The sequence below is a fragment of the Manacus candei genome, unplaced genomic scaffold, assembly GCF_025592945.1.
Source record: "Manacus candei isolate 608988 ecotype Guabito, Panama unplaced genomic scaffold, ASM2559294v1 h1tg000014l, whole genome shotgun sequence".
Lineage (NCBI taxonomy): Eukaryota > Metazoa > Chordata > Aves > Passeriformes > Pipridae > Manacus > Manacus candei.
In genome coordinates this window covers 33,457,080-33,476,842 of record NW_026138062.1, presented here as the reverse complement: position 1 = coordinate 33,476,842, position 19,763 = coordinate 33,457,080, and the positions used below count along the sequence as shown (strand labels likewise).

The 19,763-nt window shown below is 41.1% G+C and overlaps 1 protein-coding gene across 3 annotated transcripts in view; it reads left to right on the top strand.

Annotated features, from left to right (window-relative positions):
- Positions 1 to 226: 226 nt before the first annotated feature.
- Positions 227 to 19,763, top strand: part of MTUS2 (microtubule associated scaffold protein 2) — a 252,063-nt gene continuing 232,526 nt past the window's right edge. Inside the window, exon 1 of one of the 3 annotated variants that reach the window (XM_051779009.1) lies at positions 227 to 277. The gene's annotated coding sequence lies outside the window, so the exon portion shown is untranslated. Of the gene's footprint in view, positions 278 to 355; positions 1,082 to 19,763 lie in introns of those variants that run through there. The other 2 variants (XM_051779007.1, XM_051779006.1) reach the window with 2 other exon arrangements.

Below are 19,763 nucleotides of genomic sequence, written 5' to 3'. Positions count from 1 at the left end.
CCCAGTGCAGGTACAGTCAGGTGAGACTGTTCTCCAATTTTAGAAGAAATTAGACTTTGTTTCCATACAGAGAGAAAGGGGGGAAACAAAGGGTTATTAAATGGTGGCAGCTGGGTAAAACTCTTACATTTAACTGTTTTGTATTTTTGCAGCTGAGTTGCATAAGTGCCAGGTGACACCTCTGTGCTTGTCTTTTTGTGGGCTGGTAAGAGCAGTAGGGAGAACTGTGTGAGGCTGCTCCTGGGGGAGAGATGAGGTGGCTGTCCAGATACTTCAGGTTGGTGCATCGGCAGTATTTTCTGAGCCATAGTTACTGGATTTTCCTGCTGGCGCAGGGGGATCTGTGAGCTGCAGCTTCCTGGCAGGATTCTGGGAACAGCACCAAAACCGCGGAGAGGCAGCAAGCAGGTTTTGTGCTCTGAGTCAGAAGCAGGCTGAGAAGATGCAGCCCTCAAAGCACGAACCCAAGATGGGGAAGGGAATCTGTGCGAGGGGGATATTTCCGGTGTGAAGTTCAGAGCCTGGGGGGACCCTCTGCTGCCAGCACTTTTGGTGAGTCTGCAGGTCAGCTGCTAGTTTTGGTGCAATCATGGGAGAAGGGAGATTGCTGCCTTTCACCACTGCTACCCCGAGCCAGCTCATCCTTCTAGCTATTTCTGTCTATGCTTATCTATAGCATCATCCTCCTTGTGCCTGTGTACCTGCCAAGCATTCAAAACAGGCACTGCTGTGGCAGCCTCCTTTCTCTCCAGCCTGGAGGATAAATGACTGGATGGCTTTTTTTTAATTGTTTCTCTGCATCAAGAATTTACAGTGGGAAAGCTAAGCTGGAGAAATGCTTTCAGGAGTGGGTGGCCAGCCTGGCAGATCCCTGCTTGTTCTTAGCCCCTAGGGAGGTCCTGTAGCCTGGCCCTAGCCGGGTTCACTCACTGCCCTGGACGTTGGTGCTCCCTTTGAAAGCAATGGTTTCCTGGAGTGAGATGTGGTCTTGGGTAAAAACAGACAAAATTTGGATGCAAGAGAGAAGACCTGGATCTGACTTGCCTGCAAGGGGATCCAGAACAGAAAGCTGAGTGCTTGGGTGAGTCCACAGCAGCTGGCCTGTCCAATGCAGAACGCTGTACTCTTCTTTATTATAGTCTGAGTTACCTAGTGTAAAAATAACAGTATCAGAAATTCTAATATCTATATACTATATGCTGTCTGTATGCTATATGTGTTGTTTTATTTAATTTGGGCTGTGAAGTAGACTGCTCTCTGTGTTTAGTACACCTGACTGTGGCTTGTGACTTTGTTCCCAGCTGGGAATGTCAGTGTTTGCATCTGGAGTTGTGCAAATACGTGCAGGTGTGCAAAACTTATATCCTGCTTTTGCATCTCTGTTGCAGCACTGATTTGGGCCAGTAAATTCACTTGGATTGGAAAATTGGCATTACAGCTTGTCTTCTGCCACTTCAGTGTATGACTGTAGAGGCATTGGAGCACAGATAATATGTGTATTTGTAACATACTGCTTCTGATCCTCAAAATAAAAGGTGTAGACATAATGGGATACAGTTTTAAAGCAAAAGTGGCTTTATTGGAGAGGTATGAAAAGAGATTAAATAATCAGAATGTTCTTCTTTCAAATAATCAGGTTTTAAATACTGAATTTCAGTGTGAGGCTGTCAGGGCTCCCCTTTTCTTCTGTCCTTCCACTGACTGAGACTGTCATCGTAACATTTGAAATACGACATGTTTCAGACATCCTATATCTATATTTCTTTATCAAATCTGTAATTAAATGTGAATTCTTATGGCACTATGTACAGCAGAAGTTGCTTTGATGAGTAAGAAACACTGAAGTATGTGGAGAATCTAAGTATATAGATTGATATGTTTCTTATGCTGTTTGTAAAATACCTCTGTGCTATACGGAACCCCTGATTTACAAAATGTAACTTCAAAAAGAAAAGGTTTTAGTACTTCCACAATAGCATAAAGATATTTGTAAGTGATTAAAAGTGATTGAGTGTTTGAGCTGAGATTGCTTTGCCCTGTTACCTGTGATCTGGATGATATTTCTAGATAGAGGTGTTTGGCCAACTTTTTGGCTTAGTTTCTTACTGGAATATGAAGTTAAACTTGGCAGGTCCAAGGAAGAATGTGTTTTACCCTGATTTTTGAAAATTATCCACCTTTACTTGTGTGAGTCAGGCAGGTTTCCATATATATGTATATTAAGGGGTTTTAAAATCCGTAAGTAACAAAGTTCTATTTTTTTCTCAATCTATAAGTACAAGCAACTAGTACCTAGCCCTTCTCATAAGTTGGTGAGGAAGTCCTTTAAAAATGAGATTGCTGTCAGTGCACTGCTGCATGCTTTCAGGAATGACAGCACAAGAGGTGGGAGTAATTTTGTCTCATTTTCACCATCTAAAGTTAAACTGGTCATTCAGGCTCACACCACTTCAAAGAGAGAGGTGCACAGTTCATTACACTCTGGAGCAGCTTTGTCCTCTTTGAGTACATGGTGTCTAAGCAGCTAAATAGCTTAATTCCCCTGTTCAGTCCCAGGTCCGTGTCTCCCAGATTTGATAGGCTGAGTTCTTTACTTCAAACACTTGTCTTTTGGAGACAACTAATTATTTCTGCCTGAGAAAGAGCCCATTTTAGTTTTGAGGACAGCTTACTAAGGGGGTTGACACAGGAGGAGTGAAGGGTGACGCTGCACCGCGTCCGGTTCCCTGCATCGTAAATGTCCTCCAGTGCTGTCCCAGTAGCAGGGTTACCAAAACTACCCCCATGCCCATGCCTTGCTCCAAGGCATGCAATACACACTTCAAGCAGTTAAATGCTGCTCTGGTGTGCTGTGACACAGACCTCGCTTTGTATCAGATAATTTTGAATGAAGAAAATAATCACTTGCCGCGAGGCACATTGACGTGTGGGCAAAGGGCTTAGTGTATGGATGTGACTAGGTGGGTGTAGGGGTTACTGTGCATTGGTGCTTTGGGAACGAGAGACCTGTCCATGGTGCGTCTTCGGCAGGATAGACACTGTCCTGCTGTCCTGTTGGCCAGGGAAGCGCTTGCCTGCTGAGCTGGGCTAGATGCATTTCAGGCAGCTGACAGATGGAGCAGATCTCACCTGACGTGACTTACACAAGGTCACTCAGCAGGTGGGTACCAAAGCTGGATACAAAAGCCAGGCCCATGTGCTACTCCTTAGGACACTCCACCTCCCCAGCAACCAAACAACCCCTCCCACACAGATTTGTGAAATATCTGGGTTAAACACTGCTGTCCTCACACCCTACATGAAGTGGGTCTGGATGGGCAGTGCTCGGTAAAGTGGTTGTGTGAGGATGTGAAATCATCCATATCTGCAGGATGAGAGGAAAAAAATACAGGAAAAATGGTTCTTTTCCTACATTTTGCAAAACATCATAGCTAAGATCCTGTTGTGCAGCAAGGGCAGCAGGTGCTCGGCACTGTCAGAGTGGTCATGGTGGCCTTAACCGATCCTTTACAAGCCACTAAACCACACAACATTTGTGAACACTGCTGCAGTGTGCTTCTTTGCATTCTAGTTCCTATGGAAACATGCTGTAAGAATGTCTAAAATAAGTACAGTGCTTTGAAACTATTATTATTTTGATCTTTCCTTTCCTCCAAAAAATCTCCTTTATCACCTTTCTGGATGAATTTTTAATACATTAAAAAGGTTGTTGCCATTATCTGGCAATAGTGTGCTACCCAACTTACCCAGGTGTCTTCATCCTGGGATCTGATGGATCCCAGGTTCTGCTATTGAGATCAGTGCTTCCTTCTCCCATTCTCCCCACTCAGTGAGGTAACAGGGTGGTGGTGCAAGTGTTGAACATACATATATGTGTATATGTGTGTAATCTATACACACTGAAGGAGGCTTGGCTCCAGCTCCCTTTTTTTACCATGTATTGAATAAGACAACATTGTTTGACACAACAAGATTATTTCCAGCTGTTTTAGGATCCATGGCATAGTGTTGCCTGGGAGGGAGTGCTGGAGGTCACCTAATCCAGCTGCCCGTCGAACAGACTCCTCTACATTGTTGGTGCAGGAGATGGTTGTGAGCCAGACGGAGACATCCTGCAGGTGCCCTCTTCCCTGTGGGAGGGTCAGTGCTGGAGCAGGTTATGGGCTGTTTGGGACAGCTCTTGCAAAGGAAACTACTTGTTCTCCCCAAGGATGCTCATGCTGGTAGCTGAAAACAGGACTATGTATTTAAAGCACTTTCCTCCCAGTGCTCCTGTGGTTTCCTTGTAAAGCTTTCAGCTCCCTTACAACAGTGTCCCTGACCTTAGTAGTATCTGAGATTTTCAAACAACCCTGTCGCACTTTCAAAAACTACTTTTGGTGAGAGAGCTTTAGGAGAGCTAGGGCTAATCATATAAAGGGCTAAAAAGCCTTATTTGAAGATAGATGCTAATTTTTGCTCATTTTCATGGTTCTGGCCTCTTGCAATGCTATGCCTTACTGCAAGATACCAGTAGAAGAGCTAGAGATGCATGTTTGGCATTCAAGGGGGAAGCAGGCATTTAAATTCAGAAAAGCTATTCACAGGAATTTTTTGCCAGTGCCAAAAAACTTTGACACCCTTATATGCTGAGGGATACATATATCCCTCATTATCTGGATTCCCAGAGCATCTTCTGGTCTGGGGCTCTATGCAGGTGGTGTTTCTGTACAGCTCTGCTTGACCTCAAGAGTGGAGGTAACGAAAAAAGCTGGTTTGAAATAAAAGGGAGTTGACACTGGAGCAGTATTTCTTATAGCTGCACATCCTAGACAAAATAAATTACAGAGTTATGATGATACAGATCTAGCTCACATTCTGCTTTAACATTAAACTAAGTCTTAGCCATTTGAGAAGTGTGGGCATCTGTTTGAATCCCATTCTAAATCATCAGGCCAAATTCTGCTCACAGGGTTAAATCTGCAGAGCCAGTGAGCAGCTGCTGTGTAATTATGCATCCTGCTTTATGATGTTGAATGCTCAGTCTTTGCATGATGTTTTATGCGTTTATGGCAAATGTAGTAGCGACACCAAATCTGTTTTATTTTGGTGCAACACTGAAGGCCAGTAGAAGAAACATGAGTCTAATCTTAATGGACAGAATGAAACTTTATAGACTGTTTTCAGGGTCGCTATCATTGTAGAGTTAAACCATTCATTAACCAAGCAGACAAATTGAAGTGAAAGTGCTGGTCCAAAAAAAAATGTAAAAAGCATTTGCATTTCATATCTGCAAAGATCTCCCCTTACTTGAATGACAAGCATTGGGTCCAGCACTGAAGCAAATACCAAGAGAGAAAAGAATCATGAACTATGGAACAGCAGTGGTTTATAAAGAGAAATTGTTCTGGTTTAATGTGGATAGGCAAGGCTGAGATTTTTTTTGTGAGGACTCTATTTGAACTGCTTTGGAGCTGAGCCACTGTAGATGTAACCTTTCTAACCCAATTGATAAGTTCGTGTGTATGCACAGTATATAGGTCATTCACATTTACTCTGAGTAGCCCAGAAAAGAATGCAGTAAGACTTCAAAATATGTTGCATTTCAGCCCTTTCATTGTAGCATATTTCTCTCTCCTACTTTTCCTTGTTCATCTATACTTTCTATGGTGGAAGAAAAATCCAACAAGATATCACCTAATGTGCATGGATAGCGGATAAATGAAATGCTAAATGAACAGTTACACTGGTGAGAGAGTCAGAGACAGCTGGAGGTGCCCTGCAAATCTGAGGGACAGGATCTATGAAATAGGGAATTATCTACACATTTACTAAATCATTGCAAATTTGTTTAGCAGTCATGAGAATTTTGGAATTATTTTCCATTTGAGAAGGGCAATATTGCAATGATTTAAAAGAATTATTCTGACATATTCCATTAGATAATATAAATCCAGACTATAGTAAAGTAATTGTTAAACTCTCTTAAGAGAAAAATCATAAGTTATCTTGAGGGTAATGAAATTATGAGAAACGTACATGTGGTTCAAAAAAGGAGAATAACAGAATCTAAAAGTGATTTTTTTAAAGCTGGCATTATTAATTTTGACCTTATATAGATACAGTTCATAGAAACATAAAATAGTTCGTGCTGGAAGGAACCTTAAAGATCATCTGTTTCCCATCCCTCCTGCCATGGGTAGGAACACCTTCTACCAAACAGATTTTCTTGGGCCCAAGTGATATCAGACATACCGAATGTGGCATAAATGGTAATGACAGATGGTCATACTTTAAATTGGGATGTAGTGTCCATTGGGTTCCCACAGGAGTTCATATTCAGTTTGGTTTGTGAATTCAAAAATCAATTGAATTTGAAGGTAGTACTGGACTGGGAGGCATTGCAAACTCTGCCGAGAACAGAGAGAATTTTATAGCTGGTAAACTAGAAGTACTAGATTTTCTATCTGCAAGGCTCAAATAAGACAATTGTAAATGCACAGATCTGTGGAAATGACCTGAAAATATGTAAACAGCGTTGCTAAGAAGAAGAGGTTCAAGTTGTCAGCCTCTAATCACTGTCTCAATACTGGATAATTAACTCCTCGACTGTGCTAGACAGAGCATGACACTAGCAAACAGCACTGTTTATTCAAGAACCTCAGGAAAGGAGCAACCAAAACCTTGCTTTTCTCCTGGCACAAGTGCTCCCGGAACCCTGCTGGCACTGAAGTCTCATTGAAGGGCAGTGTCTGGCCTGTCACCACAGTGAGCTGCCATGCGTGCCTCCACCTGCAGCAACTTGCTTTGTTTGGTATCTAACACCCATCCCAGTGTTCAGTCCTAGCTCCTGCTGGAGCTCAAGATAGAAATGGAATTAAGCACAAGAAAAGTGGGTGGGCAGGCATAGTATGTGCAGGCAGAAGGGTACCACCATGGAGTCCTGTTAAATGGGGAGGAAACAGCAGAAAAGGAAAGGGGAACAGCCCCTTCACAGAGCCACCCTCACTGAAACACAGATACCTTAGGCCACATTAGTTAAACTGGGCAAGCAGAGCGACAGCAGTCAATACAGGTTTTGATGTCCGAATTAATTTTTACCAGTTGATACACTTCGCCTGATCAAATATCTATATGCCTTCATGGATTAAACTTCTATATTTAATTTATCTGCCACTGATTAGGATCAGAGTCAGGATGGGTTAAAATAATTTCCAGTTTAACTTTGATTCTGTGTTTTCTCAGTTAAAATACGATATATGTTTTCATAGAATATACTGAGTTGGAAGGGAGCCATCGGGATAATTGAGTCCAACTCCTGGCCCTGCACAGGACACCCCAAGAATCACATCATATATGTTTTGTTGTCTTAGAAAATGCTTTTGCACATACCTAATGTGTGTCTTTCTGTAAATCCTTTCCCAGCCACAAAGAGCATAGGTTTTCATAGATGCCTTGGAGAATTACATTTTAGTGCATCATTGTGTTCAAAATTCTAGATTTCTTAAAGTGAACATACAGCCTACTCTCAACCACCTAAGATACTTAGGGTTTGTTTATAGTAGAAGGGTGGAGTACTTAAAATGAGGAACTTCTAGTAAACAGAGCACTAAACTGAGCATCAGGACACCATCAGTGCTTCCCTTGTTATTTATCTGTCCAGTGACCTGTGATGAAGCTTTTTGCTGCTCTCTTTCTTCCACATGACTTTGGATTTTCCCCACACTTCTTTTTATCTCATCCTGCTATAAACTCTTTGAGATGGTGTCCATTTCTTGCTGTATCTTTGTATGAAGCCTACAGCACTTGACTGTCTGCCTGTGAGCAACTGAAAATGAGGGGGTATTTGGGGATGGCAAAAAAAGTAAAAGATGCATGTTTCAAGGGGTAAGTTTAAACACAGCAAGTAGTTAAGAGGAGGAAATAATATTTTTTTTCAGTTGGGCCTAAAATGCCTGACCTGTTCCTAGAAGGAAACTTATATTTCTAGTAGCAGGAGTACATTGGACATAGTCCACCAGAATTCAGCTGGAGAGGAATAGAGTTGTTAAGAAACACTTGTTTTGCTGAGCTGTGGTTCTTCTTGTTAATATAATGCATAATTTGCCATCCATCCCTCAGAAGGAGTGGTTTTCTAATATGCATAGTTAGTGTGTGTTGCTTTGGATGTCTCTGGGAAGAAAATGTAGTTTTGGACTTGCACTGTCTGGGCTTTGCCCCCTGCATCAGATCCATGTCCCCAAGCTGAGATTGGGACACTTCTGAAAGTGTCCCCCATCCTGCTTCTCTGCTGGGTGACTGAAAGCAATTGCAGTGAAAAAAGATTTTGAGGACTATAAGAAGGAAACAGGGACAGCTCTACATCAAGACTGGAGAGGCTGTGAGGAGCCACAGTGACAGTTTTTACCTTCTTTTGTTTCTCTCTGCTTCTACAAAGGGCATATCAAGAGTTTTTGGATTGTGCTAGGTTTCTTTCAGAACCCCTTGGATACTTTTGTAAGCATTATTATTGCATTCTTGCGCGTGGAAAAAAACTGTGGTAGAAGCCAGTTGATAAGAGTATCTTTCTTCAATCAGATCTCAGTGATTTCCTCAAATCCAGTTGATAAAGCTAAACCTGAACTACACTTCAATCTCTAAAGCTTCTATCCCTCATTCTGCTTATACTCAAAGTAAGTACTTCAAAGAGTTAAAAAATCTAAAAGTTATTTCCTCTGGCCTGTTTGGTTCCCCAGGGTATTTCATTATAGGACAGGTTGAATGAAGGGGGGAGATTAGCAGGTTTTCGTAGCTTTGATTGCATGCAGGTTTGGATCAAACTGTTATAACATTTCTCGTGAGATCTGCAAATTGCTTTTTTAAAGTAAATTTAATCCCTTTGAGCATATCATGCACTTCATAGCTCTTAAATGATGCTTAAACTACAACTTCTGTCACTGTTTATGAAAAATAGCTTGTCTTAATTTGTAAAATCATGAGAATCTTTTAAGCTAACTGGCTCTCATTGCAGTCAATTGGATATTGCTTTGTATTCCAGCTGGAAGAGGATCAGCTTTCTTGCCACTGAGAAATGTACCTTTAAATTGTCCTGCATCCTACTTTATGAATTGATGTACTCTGCACTAAGCTGTGACATTTTCGTTTTCTAAGTTGTTTATTAATTCTGACACTGAATAATTAAAGAGGAAAAAGAAGCATAAGGAAAACATATCATTGAAGACCATCACAGAACCTGTCTAAATAAGAAAGGACGCAGACCATAGGGTGGATTGCAAACATAAACAAAGAGCTACATAAAAGCCAAGATAATCCAGAAGCTGTATCCCCAATTATGCATGTATAGTTTTTTTTAAGTGAGTACTGCAATACCCTCATCAACTGTTTGTTTGGTACTTTTACTACAGAACTTGGAGTTACAGACTGATACAGCAAAACAGCATTGTTAACCTGCTTTCCACTATGAGATGGACAAATATGGTACAGTGTGTTCTCTTAAAATGATTTGTTAAAAAGTCATCTGCACAGGTAAAGCAGTGGTGTCCTACCATATCTCCACAGGGAAATTAAAGAATAACAAAGGAAAAAGAAAAAAAGACAGTGTATTTCAAGTGGCTGTGAGGAAGAAAACTGAAATTTTGCTTTTTATTTATCTTCTTCCTCTGGGTTTCCAGAGAAAAGGGAATTCAAAAACTTTGATAGAGGAACAGATCAGATAAATCTGTGCAGTTTTTAATCTGATCTGTACTGAAATGACACTACACACAGTGCTGTGGCAAAAACACGGGATAAAATTAAGACTACACAGCCCTCAGGAAGTATTAAGGTTTAATGGCAAGACTGAAACCTTCCTGACTCTGTTGAGCTGTACAGTATGGCATTTGGATGCTGCTGTAAGTGTGCTTCAAAATGAGTCTCTGCTTGGTTATGCAAATTGTTCTTGTATCAAGGAACCACTACGTGCTAAAAAAATTAAAACTGGGAGGAAAAATAACCACTCTGGGATAACATGCAATAAATCCACTAATGCTGCTGGCTCTGGTGAGGTAACATTTTGTCCCTCTATGGGTGGAACATTTCATTTCTCTATCGAATCATTACAGTTTTGCTTAGAAACATTCTATTGCTTGAACTGCCATGGGAAGAAAAATAATGTCAAGTAGATATCAGGTTTTCCCAATAGGAGCATCCTGCTGGGAAATAGGCTGCACTGGTGTGATGGTCTAAAAAGCTCAGCTGCGGCTGTAATTGCTATTCACTTCTGATTCCTTTGCTGAATGCACAAAACTGCTTCTAACAAACAGATCTGAGAACAAAATCCTTGGCTTGTCACCGATGTAATACTAAGCATGCTAAGCTGGGATTTCTGACTAGTTTGCCTTCACTGTCTCTTGCAATCACTATTTGATACTGAATCTCTCATCTCCTGTTATGGTGCCAGAGCGTGACACTGAGAACAAATGCTTCTGTTTCAATCAGTGATGTTTAATTTTTCATGATGAGTGCAGTTTAGTGCCTCCCCAGGTAGAAGACTCCAGTGCTAATTACCAGGGAAACGTCTTCTGTCTGCACAGGACACATATGCACTCTGCATTTTGGTTCTGTTAAACAGCTGAGCTGAGTGGGATCGGTGCTGGTTGCTACTGGCTGCACTCACAGCCCCTTACTACTATTGCTACTTGAAGTAAACTCTACTCGGTTGTCATTTGTAGTTTACACAGCTGCAAAAGAAAGTCTATTTTATGAGGGCACCGTTGAAGGAGGTGTGTAGTCCTGCTTAGAAACTGGTAAGCATCACATCCCAGAGAGGAGTGCTGTGTTTGTGTGGTGTGAACAAAGGGCAGGCTGGGTTTGATTCTTGTGTGTATTCTTTACTGATGAGGAGTTCAGTGCTAAGAATTTTTGGCAATTGGCTGTAAACAACAGAAAACATCTCAGACTTTCTATGATGTATTTAAATTTTTGTGTTTGTGGGTTTTTTGTTGTTCTTGTTGTTTTTTTGTTTTGTTCTGGGGATTTTTTTGTATATTGTTTCAAATTATTGCTATCTAAGATTTATTTTCTATGACCGTGTTGGATTGAAAAGAGTGGTAAGGTTTATCTTACTTTTTTTGATGAGCTTATATCCAGACAGTTGGATAGCACAGCAGCTATTATATTGCATTTAAAACCTGTTTTATAGAGTGTTCTGGGGATTGCTTATAGGGGGTAGTTTTGAATGTATACTTACTACTTGCATAATTTCCTGAGTTGTTTAGCCTCACCATTCATTGTTTAGTAATAAGTCATGCAGAATTCTGCTCTTCAATTTGATCCTGTATTGTTTACCAGGAGGATTTTCAGCAGCAGTTTACTGTACGCAGAGTAGAGCATTAATAAAGAAATGTAAATGGAGGAATTAGAACTATCCAATCATGGTTTTTTTGTGTCTGTTTGTGCTGAAGAAAGGTGGATAAAATATATTAACACAGCAAAACTTCTCTGATGATAAAGCAGAAGGAAAAGTTGCATGTTATGTGGACTGTACCCTTTGCTACCATTGAAAGAAGAGGCTGCCACAGTGCTCGGACCTGCCCAGGCTGCTCCAGTGCTTTCCTCTGTAGGGAATTCCTGTTTCAGAGTAGGGAAGTCAGCAAATGGAAGCAGCACTGGCAAAAACTGGCTGCAGAGTTTGCTTTCCATGGTGTGCAGCTGGTTGTTCTTATTTCCAGCCAGGGCAGGATTAGGTCCTGTGCCTGTGGAGAGTCCTAGTGGTCTTGGTGGCCTTGAGGTATGGGGTGTAGGTTTGACTTTTTGGTGGGCTCTTGACAAGTTTCACCGCACAAGGAAGCCAGGAGGAACAAGGAGATCTTTGGCAGTGACCTGGGTGGGATGGATGAGCTCCACAATGATTCTTTTAGGGGGTGCTGCATGCATGGCTCCTTTCCTCTGTGTGCTTTGTGGTACACTGACTGCAGAGCAGATCCTGTGAAAAGATTAAGGTCCACATGCATTTCCATAGAAGGTCTAAGGTTTTTAGAGCTGCTATAATTAAGTTTAAGAGATTCTTAATTTGAAAAACAGAAGTTTAACCTCAGGGTTTGAATCAAGGGATGCGATTGCTCACAGCAGAGATCCTTAAAACCATAGCAAATCCTAAAGCTCTGCCCTGAGCGTGGTTAGGATATTAGGATCTGAACAAAATTAGCAAATCAAGCCCTTAGGACCTAAGTGAGGCCTTAAAAGACTTACAGAGCTGCCAGACTTGTGTCTTTACTGTGGGAGACAGATAGGTACATGAACAGTTTCTCAATGCTCAAGAGGACAAGATTATGAGCAGTCAAGAAAATGTTTAGCAGAAACCCAAGTGTTGCGTGGTGGGCTGTTGCCCACTCCTTCATTGATCTGGACTTCTTGGATCACAGTCCTCTTGAACGCTTGTGCTAATTCCACTTAGACAGCATTTTGGTATCTGTACCTGCTATTCCAGGTCTTACCATGTGTTTCTAAACCAAGTGAACTGCTCTAAAAATGTCTCTTCTTTCTCCACAGAATTACAGGGAGCTTGTTTGTGTCTTGAAATATTTCAGATTCTTTTGCCAGAGTGGAAAACTTGAACTTTTTTTCTAAAATAAACCACAAAGTTTTTATTAAAGATAATTGGGGTGGCTTGCTATTTGACTTTCTGAAGCATTACTGATGAATTATTTTAGTATGAAGTTGGGGATCGTGACTGGGTAATGTCAAGTCAAGGTGCCATGTGTGTATTTGAACAGAATTACACAAATTCTAACAAAAGGGAAACCTGGCTCTAGGTGTAGTGAGATTTTAGCATTTGCTTTCAGATTTTGGATAGATGTTGGTTGAGCTAAAGAAATAGTCCAGAATTTTCTGATCGTCACAGATTTCCACCTAATCCTCTTTCTTAAAATAAGTAAATGAGAAAAGCCAGACAAGAGTTTACTTGTGTCCGTGAATGGCTACAACCCTTCACCTTTTTCCACCAGGGCAGTGGTAACTTGAGCAGATCTTGTGGTTTTTCTGCAAGTCCTGCAAAGTTTGATGTGGTCCCTTCTGCAACCACATATAGGTACCAAGATCACAACTTTCACTGACAACAGAAACCAAAAGTCTAGTCCTCATGGTGAAGAAATCAAAAATATGATTCATGTGTACCCAAAGAGAGAGCAGTTAAAGAACCCAACCCTGAGCCAAAGTGTGGGATTAAAAATTAGTAAATTATAATTTTTAAGCTAGGCCGTGACATTAGCAATTTTTATTAGGATGGTGACATGCTGAAACAAGAGGGTTTCAGAGCTCTGGGGAGCTTTTCTCTGCAGACATGGCAGATAGAAATCTATTTCTTTTAAGTGAACACTTTCATTCTTATTCAGTCTCATGTCTCCTGGAGCAAAGTCCTTTAAGAAAAACACTAACATATCATTCAGCAATTGTTGTTGCTCATTGAGGATCCTTTCATTTCCCCCCCTCCCCGCCAAATTAGTCTTGCCCATCTCCTTTGTGTTCAGTCAGAATTAGTGAGCTGCACTTGTTACGAGAAGTCAGCTGAGTCTTCAGCTCCTACTTCAGGTAAGCAAAGTGCTGAGTCCTTATTTTGGGCTATACCTACCTTTGCCCTGGGATAAGGGCAACAAAAGTAGTTTGATGTCTGTGTTAGAGCCCTTCTTCTTAGTTCATAGAATCACAGAATTAGCCGAGTTTGAAAGGACCTCCGAGATCGTCAAGTCCAACCCTTGATCCACTACCACCGTGGTTACTAGATCATGACATTAAGTGCCACATCCAGTCTCAATGTGTTTTATACTCAAGCTGCAGGGTGGAACAGTTGTTTTCAAATGAGCATGTCTTGAGTTTTTTGCTGCATTCAGCTGCAAACATTTCATTCAGAAAATTACTGTCCTCACTGAGTTGTGTAAGGTGTGTAGTTCCAGCCAGAACCAGGAACTGAAACTCTTTAGTTGTAGGAGTATGTTTTATTATTGAGATGTAAGGTGCACACCAAATACTTCAGCAGAGCTAAGCAGCCTGTGTGCTGGGGAAACACTTCCAGCACTAAACCTGAGATGAATAAATTCCTGTTTCCTGTAGCTGGGGAATATCCGTATGTCACTGATGAATTCTGCCAGCTCACACGTTGAAGTTCTGCATTTAATATTGAGATTTAATTTTCGGAGGGATTTACTAAATCACTGCTATTATAGATGGGGAAAGACATAAGTAAACAGAGACTGATTGATTCAGAGAACTCAGCTCCTTGCTTGGAAGAAGAGTGTCTGAATGGGATCCTATAATGGATGTCTGGATGTCAGGGTAAAATATCGATGATCATTTCTATGGTTCAGGTCACTGGAGTAAATGAAATTCTATCTTAGAGAAGAAAATGGATTTGCATTAATTCTTGTTTGGGATGCACAACTAATAAGAGAGCTATTTATCAGGAAATATAACATTGTGTCTCTCTGTTATTTATTGTAACATTTTGTGTATTCAATTTCTACAGTATTTTACTTGGGATCTTTTAGAGAACTAGAAAATTGCTTTCATAAATGCACAAGAATAAGCAAACAATGAAGAAAAGCCACCCCTCATCTAATCTCATCTAGTACCTAATTTAAAGTGGCAAAATACCAGGAATTCAGAATTAGTAACGCTTCAGAACTAATACTGACTTGTTAGAGATTCGTGATGTTAGAGCATCCTCCTGTATTACATAGACATGAACTGGAATTTCAGTGTCAACTTGTAAGTAATTCCAACTTGTCTATCTATATATCTTTGGTTTTGAGGTAGGAAAGGCAAACAAGTGAGGATCTTTTGATATGAATGCATAAAAAAATAGTTAAGTTTATTTCCTTTTAAAAGCATTTAACATTTCATATCTCCTGCCAGCCCAGTTGGGACTCTTTAAAAGTAAATGTTTTCAAGAGTTGATCAAAATATTTTTGGCATGGGGTTTGGGGGTTTTTTTCATCTTTTTTTTTCTCAGAAAATGCTGATGGGCCAAACTCAAGACTGTTAAGTTTGGATGAATTTTTCATTTTATGGAACATTCAAAAACATTTTGAAACTGGAGCAGGATGGCCCTGCATGTTCAAAATAAAAAAAATATGGGTTTATTTATAATTTATAAATTTATTTTTATAAAATAAGGTAATTATTATACCAAAAATAAAAATAAAAGGCAAAATCAAGCAGTATTTTGGTACTGTTAAAAATATATTATTTTCCCAAAACACTGCAGGTAAAATGTTTTTCTCTGAACATTTTAGTATCAGCGTCATTTGCTGCTTAACCTATGTGGAAAATAAAAGGTCTTGGTCCCCAGAATTAGAAATAACAAAGACTCAGTCCACTGGGATTCCAGTTTTACCATTGATTTTTAAGTGGAAGACAGACTTGGACCACTGTGAGGGGTGGCCTCATGAAGCTTGTGACAATTATAATGAGATAATGATAGATGAATATGGAAACATACAGATGGCAGCTGGTGGTCCATGAAAGATGCAGGGAGACACATACAATTTGTTGTATTGGTTAAGACAGGTTTATTGTCCATCAGTGTACTGTGTGGAATATATTGTGAGTGTCTGGTTTCTGTGTGTTCCTTCCCTGAATAATACTTGGACTTGCTCTGCTAGCAATAGCTTATTATTTTAGTATGTATCTCATTTGCTATGCATTTCTGGCATTCAGTTTTAGGCCATATTGCATTTCCTCCACTGAAAAATGAACCTTTCTTCCCAGCCTTTCTTCTCCCCTTCTTGAAATGAAACAGCCATTAGTGTTTTTCAAGAGTACCTGGGTACCGCATATGTTGGTTTTCCTTGGGTTTGAGATGGATTGCCGTGGGTTTGCTCATTAGTGTGATGAGCATGAGAAGATGCTGTCCTGGGACATGTACTGTGTGTCCCAGCAGTACAGGGATAGCACAGGTTGGAAAACTTGACATGGGATCCTTTTTAATAGAAGTTATTGTGTGGATAGTATTGGATACCAAAACCTATTCTCTTTGTCAGCTGGTCCAGATACCAGCTGATACCACAGCTCCTCAGCATCACTCCTGCCAGCCTACTTTTAAATGTGAGGGATATTTTGGTGCCATTGGTTTTCACTTTGTACTTAAGAGTTGCTTGAGAACCTCAGCTCTGCTGTGGCCATTTTGCCACCAGCGGCTCATTTCAGACACAGGACCTGGTATTGATTAGAATTGATTAACATTTTTATAGTTCTTCTTAGTATAGAGCTGCGTGCCTTGCACCCACTTGACAGCTGGTTATTTACATCCTAGAAGGGTAAAATGTGTCATCTTGAGTAATCAAAGGAGTGACAGCGGCTGTTCTGCTAATGTGCTATGGTGGTAATGTGCTAAGGGTCCTGAAGGTGGAGGTCTGTGCAAAGTGCAGAGTCCAGTGCCCCTGCCCTGAAGGTCTCAGGAGACCTTGCAAGGCAGAGAGGAGGAATGGAGGCACATTTATTTCTTCTTTTATTTGTATTTCTGATCTCTGCATAGAAAATAAACACTTTAAGGCAACTCTAGAAGGAAAGTAGAAAATGTAATGTGCATACATTGAAATCCTTCAAGCTTTACTTGTACTTGCTTTTGTTTCATTGTGAGTATTCAAGATCACGTGAAAGATTTTTAGTTTTCTTGTGCTCAATTTCTTTATCCAAAAAATATTGGAAATGTCCTGTCTTTTCTCCTCTCTTGGAATCCTTCAGGGGACTTAGATGTGACTAGCTAGTGTTTTTTATTTCCCTTAATCGAAAGCTTGGAAAATTTTGATCCTTAATAAGCATATCTTTTCTTCCAGCTATTTATATGGTATCCATACAAAATAGATGTTAACATTGCTGAAAAACAGTTTTAACCTATTTGATGAAAATAATTTCTTTCCCTCAAGCAGAGGTCACTGTTATGGTTACCCTCATTCTCCTTGTTCCCCACTCATCAAGAGGGTCTTTCAAATAAATACTGCAGACAAGGACTGAATTTAAAGAAAATGTGGCAGCCTGCTCGTTCAGCTGTCTCTGTACGTTATAAAGAAGCAAAGAGATCTAAAGACTAGATTTAATCAAGTACTCCATGTGTCTTGGTTTGCCTAGGCATGTCCTCTACTGCTTTGTTATTCCGAGCACCTCGAATGCTCACAGCTGGTCTTACATGGCCTCAGTTTCTAGAAAGTGCCTGCCACTCCAGGTCTCAAGAGTGGCTGCACACGTGATGTGGGCACAGGTGCCTGTACATCCATCCTGGTTTTCTGAGTGGCTGCTACCATTCCATAACAGTTCAGATTCTGTATCACCATTAGTCAAAACTGATCAAATGCCCATTCTCCCTGCTTCAACTCTGCTGCCTCCAGGGACTGTGAGCCCAGGCCACAAAGGGCATGCTTCCATCTCCATCTCAGATGTTTCTCTTCCCTTTCCAAGGCAGCTGCTCCATCTCAGAGGAGCAGCTATTGCAGGCTCCTCAGCCAGGCTCATAGCTGCCCTCTTATTTATCAGTCTCCCACCTACTTGAGCTAGTAAACATCCCACCACTGATTGCTGCTTCTGAACCACCACACTGTGTTCCTTAATAAGAATATTTTTAAAGTACTTTGCACCTAGGTGACATGTAAGTTTATGTAGTACTATTTGTTGGGTTTGGATGAATTATGGCATATTATATTTAACTCTTCTTCATATAGGGTGTTGCACTATCATTGCCAAAATTTGCAAACACTACCTGCTGTTTGACTGGGCAGTAATGGAAATGATGTAGTGAGTCTGAACTTGATGGCAACCAGGAAATCATGAAATGATGCTCATATTAAAGGACCTGCAAATTTATCTGGGAAGCATCTTTGCAGGGGAATGAGCTAGCTGCACATTCAGTGAAATTGGCCTTGGATTTGGGGATATGTAGAGGTCGTAGTAAGATTCAAATGCATTTATATTGGTGATTCAGAATGTACTCATTTCCAATACCACATATTCCACTTAGTACTACCTTTACAAGTAGATAGAGGGAAAAATTAGCCTGGGGGCATGCCCAAATTTTCTTAGAGAATCAGACTACTAATTTTGCACAGGTGTCTGTGTGTTTTGTGTGCATGTGTGTAATCCAGTACTTGCAGAGCCAGTCAGCCAGCTATTATTCTCTGGAAAAGGCAGAAGCTAAAATCTGCTGTGGATCTGTTGTGGTTCTTTTTTGACTGACTGACTACTATCTAGGTTAATATATTTTACATTCCCTTGTATTATAAATATGTCTATTGTAAAGGATATAGGAGGCAACAACAATAGGTAAAATTGCAAAATAGTTTTTGTTACACAGCTTCCTGGATTCAGATGGCCAGAACTTAGTGAAACGTCTGCATTTCTGGATAAGAAATCCCAAACATGGCCTATGTCCAAAGATGAAAACCTGATTTTAGAAGTTTTACAGATCCACTTAACAACATTTTTGAGGGAGAGCAAAGTGGAAATGTTTGCATCTAAAGTAACTTTCAAATGCTTCCCTGGGAAGGTGGAAATTACGAAACTTTAAACCTGATGGCCTGAGCAGGCTCGCACAGCAGGGCATTTTGTGTGCTGCAGATTTTGGGGATTTTTTGTTAATGATAATTTGAAAATCAGCTGATGTTTGTACACAGCACAAATCCCATGAGCCCTGCTGTCAATCTCCACGTGAATCAGGTATGCACAAAAAGTCAGGCAGGTTTTATAATTAGCCGACTGATCCAGTGCACTGCTTCAAGCTGTCTCAGAAAACTTTCCAAGCATTTCAGGGAATGCAAGGTCATGGCAAACCAACCTTTTTCTTGCAGCAGCTCAAGCCCATGTGTACCCTGTTGGCTGGAGGGGATCGATGTCCTCAAAGTAAATAAACTTGGCTCCATATAGGGAGTTCAGAAGAACCTTTGAAGATTGGTGCCTTGTCGTCTCAGTGGAGATATCAGAGCCCTGGGTGCTTTTTGTGGAAAAGTCTCCAAGCAGGCGTGCTCAAGCCTGCTGACACTGCAGGCGCTTGAACAAATCCATGTAACCCTGCTGCAGGGAAACTCTATTAAAGTTGCATAGTGGAGCACTCAAAGCCAAATACATGCCAAGAATAAGGTTAAAGATAGAGTTTTACTCCCCCCATTCCCTTACTGCCCTGCATTCATTCTGTTACTTTGCAGTTGCCTCACCTTTTGGCTTTTTTTCTCTGGGAAGGCACAATCGGGTTGGAAGAGAGTGCCCAGGGCAAGCAGAGATGCCACTCATGCAAGTAAGCACTGTGCAAGAAGCTGTGATGTCCCTGAGGACTGCCCTTGGGATGCACATGGAGTGGTGCCCTCACTTATCGAGCAGCATGATGAGAGTCTGAGTGCTACAGGTTGGTTTTAAGGAGGAAGGAGCAGGTGGAGCTGCTGCACCTTCCCAGAGAGAGCAAAGACTGCTGGCCTGAGTGCAGACCCTGAATGCAGTTGCTGCTTTTTTGGGAACAGGGACTGAGAGGAGGTCTACGTGGGGAGTTGAGGGCTGGCAGTGTTATCAGAAATAAATCTGAAAAAGACATGTAGCAGCAGGGCTCAAACCAGACTGATTTTTTGCTGGGAAGGTGCAGCACACGCTGGTTGCTGGTGGAGGTTAATCAAAATTAATTGGTTGTGTGGATTAGGGGTGCCCTTGCCTGTGCCGGCAGAGTTTCGTCTGCAAAAGTCTGAGGACTGTGGTGAAGAGCAGGATGGGTGCTGGTGGGGATGGAGCATGGACAGGATATCTTTTCCTGACCATCAGCCTTGTCACCTCTGCCCTGT